Here is a 6,000-nt window from a genome sequence, read left to right as displayed (position 1 = left end):
GAGAAATTCAGTAAATAATACTTGATTTTTTAAACGTTGACAAATTTTGTTAATTTCAAATGCTCATGGACAATTTAAATGCCTAGTTAAAGCTCTTAACATTATGATCCTGACAGCTCAACATCATAAGCAACTTACTCAATTATTTTGTCAGAAAAAAGTGCAAACATTTAAGATACTTCTGCAGACTAATTTGTGGAACTGGGTCTTATTCACTTTTAAGAAGTACTGATTAAATGGAAGCAGACTTCACATAAATAATTTTCTTCTCAGGGGATAATATAAAAATTTCTTTTGGCAACTTATTTTTAACTTCTAAACTGTAAAGGAAATGCATTCCATGTGCACTTCCAACACACAATCCCTGCTTAAATTTTGAAAGGCAATGTACAGAAAGTCATATAACTAAATAATACAGATTTAAATTTGTATAAACTGTAAGTATAACATGAATGCTACTTTAAACTTGTTCCCTACCATAGATTTAGGTCAAGTTGGCCTTCTTACTATTCTTATCTTCATATTCTCAAAATGAAACTATTGATAAAGTATAGAGCTCTTAAAAGGCAATAGGACAGATACATCTGCTCAAATATTTGGATAGACTTGTATTGAAAAGGGAAATGAGACTGAACCTTCTTTCATGTCAGTGGTCATTTGCTGTTGGCATTTATTTCCCAAATGTTGTTGTGAGGGGAGCTACTTAAAAACCTTGAATGTCTTCTGGCTTCAGGGGCATTCTTCGCAATTTATTCATTGTTCCATTGACACATGCTGCTACAGAACTGGCAATAGTGACACAGTTTAGACACAGGGAGTTGTCTGGGTCACTTGATCGTGCGGTGGAGCACAAATTTCTGGTGCAGGCAGTGTGTAGTCCTTGAGCAGTTTAAGGGCAAATGCTGCTGTTGGTGCAGTGTGTGGGAAGGTGGATAATGCTTCCTTCAATTGCCATGGCAGCATGGTTCAGATCTCCAGGGCCTTCCTGTTATTCACTGTCACGCTTCCACCCTTTTCCAAGGCAGAATTAGCTTACTTTAATCTCTTCCTCAAGGAGGGTTCTTGTTCTGGGCACACAGCTATGGAAAAACATTAAAAAATAATCTCTAAGGAATTTCAGCCTGAATGCCTGGAAATACTCAGTATGAGGCACGGCTAGTGATTAGAAATGTATCTGGCAGAGACTATGGGATTTCTCCATCAGTCAGCTTCCCTCTTTGTGAGCACAGGCAGGTTCATACCAGCATTCATATAATTTTGTCTTAACTGCTGCTGCTTCTTAGTATAAAGACTTCAAATGGCATTTTTCTTACTAGCCTTCCTAGCAGATACTCCCATGGCACTAGGATCTGGGAGCCTTAATATGATGAATTAGTCTCCCCCTCCAATATCTTTATAGGCTGAAGATACCAACTCGGTAAGAGGAATTTAATTAGCTTCTTTCCTCTTCTATGTGTTCTTTCTTTTTCTAATGTTTTAGTATTCAGCCTTACGAGAAGGTTACATAAGGTTTACCAATATTTGCAAGTATAGTGATTGCTAGTAAAACAAACCTGGCCACTAAAATCTTCTCATCTTGGTAGAAAAGGATAATAGGGAACCAGAAAAAAGCAGGACTCTTCTAAACTTCAACCCTGCAACCTAGCAAAGATATTAAACATATCTCATTTAGCACACCCACCCATTTGTAATATTGCTATAATTTGAAAATGAGATGTAGCAATATAAGGAATGGCTGGTAGCTGCAGGAGTCCCTACAGGAAGAAACAGAGGTCCCTAATGTTCTCTTCCTTTTGGCTCTGAACTCCTTTGTCACGGGTGAGTAGAATGCTGCATCAATTGGCTTTGGTCAGAAATATACAAGATTTCTCAATTTATGAATATTTGCTATTTTTTTCCCACTCAAATTTACATATTTACTTGTACCTGAATGAATTAGTGAGATATTTAGCGGAGCCTATTATGAATGTAGAATATTTTTTTGCAAATAGGAAAAAATATTAATCCATCCTTATTTTCTTCCCTGTAGTTGATTAGATGAACTTACAGGGACCTGGAGCAGTTCAGCGACTGAGTGTTAAACCTCTGTTTCTTCTTAAGAGGCACAAACAGTAAGTATGTACCTCTTGTGTCCATAAAGTTTTTGTGAACCTTAATGAATACTGAGAATTGCAAAGCAGCAGAATCAGTCAGCAGCTATTTGTATTAGGTAAGAAAATGTTAATTTAAGTTTTTCAATCACACAGAAGGAGATATATTTGCTACAAATGAAAGATTCTTAATTAAATGTATTTCAAAATCAAAGCTTTGGCAATTGAGTAGTCTAATGCAGCTGATTAGAAGGGTCATACTTTTAAATATTAGGTCATTTTTATCACCAGAGGGCACTATCCTTCCAGGCTAAGATTAAACTGTCATATGGGTTTACATATTTTTGTCTAATCTAAGAAAAAGGATCCCAGGCAATACCATTGGGGTTTTTTTCTTATATGTTCATTTAAATAGCTTCATTCTGATCATCCTCTCCTTTAAGTTTTCTGTATTTCTATATGAAGAATATCCAGGTTGAAGTTAGACTAGTTTAAGAAATCCCAAAGGATTTGCAGAAAATGCAAAAATTATATGTTGTTGAGCACTGGCAGAGACCTGTTTGTCACAATTCAGCTGCTATTATAGGAACAGACCTGCATTTGAAAATATTTAAAAATATTTGAAAAATAGTTTGTGCATTCCCTCCTGTCTCCCCACTAAGGGATTCTTTAGGCTGCTGATCTGTTTTTATTGTCTCCAACCAACCAGAGTTCAGCAGCTGGCAGGAGAGGCAGCTTGTGTGTAATGCTGACACACCCCAGCATGCAGTGCTCCTTTTTCTCTTGCTGACTTTATGTTCCAGTGACCAGCACTGCACAGATTCCAGTTGCTAGTTGTCCTCCTCTCAAGGGAGTATGGGAGACAGTAAAAGTCACAACTGATACAGTGGTGGTCACATAGCAGCAAAAGTCTGCAGCAGCATGAATCCAAGGTGTTGTTTCCTTGTAGCATACAATGATATTTAGCCTCTTGTGTGTAGTATTATGCACTAGAAGCATTTATGCTATGAATATATAGCTGATCTTTAAGTGTTTTATTTGTATACTCCTATATTCATGTAATTCTCTTATTAACCAGACAAGACTTTATTTAGTCCTTTGGACTATAGACATCTTTCTTGTTGGTGTCATTACTAGCTGTGTGTTAGCTCTTCCCAAGTTCTGCTAAGTCATCTGCATGGGTATAGCAGTAAGATATCATATCCCTTAGATTTGCCTGCATAAAACATTAGCTGTGTTACAATTCTGGACTGAATTCCTTTCTCAAATATTCCAGAGGTAATGATCTTGAACCGGTATTAAAAGTCACCTCATTCCTAGCAATGATGAACACCCAGAGCTCTGGCCTGTAACAAGATACTTGTAATTGTCAAGTTATTAATCTAAATTTGTGATTGACAGAAAGAGAGACACGAGTGGAAATGGTTCTTTGTTGCCTTCACATCATTGCTGTTTAGTTCCAGGTAGTGATGATAAATACTTCAAATTTAAGAAGACTAAGAGACCATAGGTCCCCAGTCCTACACAATTTTGTGTTTCACCTGTAGCAGTGGGCTATGTATGAAGAAAGGAGTTCTTGGTGTTACGTGATGGATGCTTCCACAAGGGAAGTGCCACTTGTGCAGTGATTGCCTTTATTTCTGGTCCTGCTATGTTTATTCTTGATCTGGATATTGGTGTCTTCAAAACAGGGGCAAAGAATGATGCTGTTGGAGCTTTCTGTACCTGCAGGCCATTGCCTAGGAGAACAGGCAGCAAGAAAACATGCTTTCCTGATTGACTGCAAATATGATCCTTCTTTTAAGGTCAAAAGACGGATTTACTTTGTGGAAGGGAACTCTCATGAGGAATGGTCTGAAAGGAAAAAGAAATTTAATTAACCTTTGCTGCCCATAAGGTTTCCCGTGGTGTTCGTGGGAATGTCTTTTAGTAAAGCAGTAAAGCAGATCAGGTGAAACTAGCTTTTCTCTCTTCTCTGAGTAAATCCTCTAAACCTCAGGCCTCAGTATGCCCCTTATGCCTGATGGGTTCCTATGGCTGACTCCTTATTTTCCTGAGTGCTTGATCTGCTTTTGACTAGTCAGAACGATAGCTCTAAATCCAGTGCTATCACCATGTACAGTCACAGGGAACTGCTTGCACAGAGCAACATGGGATTTGTCTTCCCACAGGAGTTTTGCAAGCAAAAACCAACAAGTCCTTAGATGCACACAGCCTTATCTAAATCTGGCTATTCTTTGCAAGCTTAGGCAGGTCCTTGCTGCTCAGTTACAATCTGCTTCTCTGCAGAATCTCTTTTTTCCATGCTGTGGTTTTTCAACTGTTTCCAAATTCTGTTTACATTTTCTGCTGAAGATTTCTTGTTCAGAAAAACAGTTTTTCTTCATGCTTTTAATCTTCTTGAAGAAGAAGCTGTAGAAAAGCATCAAAAGAACACATAGCTTCAATTTGCTGCATGATTACAGCCACCAGTGGCTTTTGGCTCTAGCTCTCCAAAAGTCACTCAAGCTGATGCAACTCCTTGGTTAACTCTTATCTGATTATTGAAATCGTCAAAACAGTGGAGGTGCAACATTTGTTAGGCCTATGTTTATCTTGCCATACCAGAAGATCAAAAACACTGGATCTGTTTTTCAAAGTATTTCTAGCTATGATGTAATTAAATGGTTGAGGGTATTCTAACAGTCTACATTGACAGCAACAAATGTCAAAATTATTGTACTTTCTCTATTCAGAGAAATAATTTATTTATATTTTATGTCTCTAAAGTATTTTTCAAGAGGTCTAATCCTTTACTTATTTTATTAATAAAGTGAGTGGTATAATTATTTTCATTTGGAGAGAGCAGATTTGAGCAAAATATAACTACTTCTAAAAATCCCAATCAGTTTCTGAAGAACTTCTAAATGATATATAATGCAAATATTACAGAACCTCGCATAATACCTTACATTATTAATGTCCCCAGAACTTTGCAGTCAATGGTATTTTCTTTGGTGAGGATGACACTATCTTACTCTGAAAAATATCTTGCAGTTGGCAATGTGGGTGATTAGTGTTTGAGAATATGTCCTTTCTAATGCATACTAGAACTTGCAAGATCTCAGCAAACTGACAAGATAAGTTTTTGTCTTTAAAAATCCAAAATGAAACAGAAATCACCTTTATAGGAAATTCTAGCATCAATATGCAGCTAATTGCTCACTTCAGTGAGCAGTACAGTTGGTTTTGTGCCATTTGCAGCATTTGTCACTGACTTCTGTGGCAACTGGTCTTTATGGAGACAACTAGAGTCTCTTTCATTTTATAAATACATATATTTGTGTATGTGATAGATATATGTGTATGTGTGTAGCTGCATAAAATTATCTCCCTCAGTCACTGACTGTGGCATTGTAAGGCTGCATGATTGAAAAAAGTGTTTGGTGAGAGTTCTTCTACTGTTTAAATATCACATTGAGGTGGGCAGACTTTAGAAGGAGAGTTCAATCTTCAAAAACAAGGTAAATTCATTAAATGCTCTCAATACATTTCTTCCACAAGAGGACAGCAGTGGGGAAACCTGCTTATGGTTTTGGTGTTTAACAGCTGCAAAATTGCAGTTCATCTCATGCGTTCTTGGAGTGACCTGGCTTGAATATGCCAAAGAATTTTTAAGGATTTGAATACTTAATGATGGAAGCTTCCTTCTGCCTTTCTGTTTTTCTGTGGCAGCAGATACTGTTGATATATAATCCATCCAAGGAAATGCATCTGAGTTTGAGACTGTGCAATTTTCAGTATTGTTTACAGATTCCCACCCTAGCTTTAAATGAGGTAACTTGGGTACTGGTAGAAATCTTGCTGCAGCAACACAAGGCTTACCATGGGTAATTTTCTTTTCTTGGAAGTGAGATAAATTATCCTCTGC

General features: G+C 37.2%; 1 long non-coding RNA gene across 2 annotated transcripts in view; it reads left to right on the top strand.

The window, feature by feature from the left end:
* The first annotated feature begins 1,238 nt into the window (after positions 1 to 1,238).
* Positions 1,239 to 6,000, top strand: part of LOC143694223 (uncharacterized) — a 28,294-nt gene continuing 23,532 nt past the window's right edge. Inside the window, exons 1-2 of one of the 2 annotated variants that reach the window (XR_013182577.1) lie at positions 1,239 to 1,417; positions 2,030 to 2,111. This is a non-coding gene — a long non-coding RNA (uncharacterized LOC143694223). Of the gene's footprint in view, positions 1,418 to 1,498; positions 1,819 to 2,029; positions 2,112 to 6,000 lie in introns of those variants that run through there. The other variant, XR_013182576.1, reaches the window with a different exon arrangement.

The sequence above is a fragment of the Agelaius phoeniceus genome, chromosome 6, assembly GCF_051311805.1.
Source record: "Agelaius phoeniceus isolate bAgePho1 chromosome 6, bAgePho1.hap1, whole genome shotgun sequence".
NCBI lineage: Eukaryota > Metazoa > Chordata > Aves > Passeriformes > Icteridae > Agelaius > Agelaius phoeniceus.
This window is presented reverse-complemented; position numbering and strand designations above follow the sequence as displayed.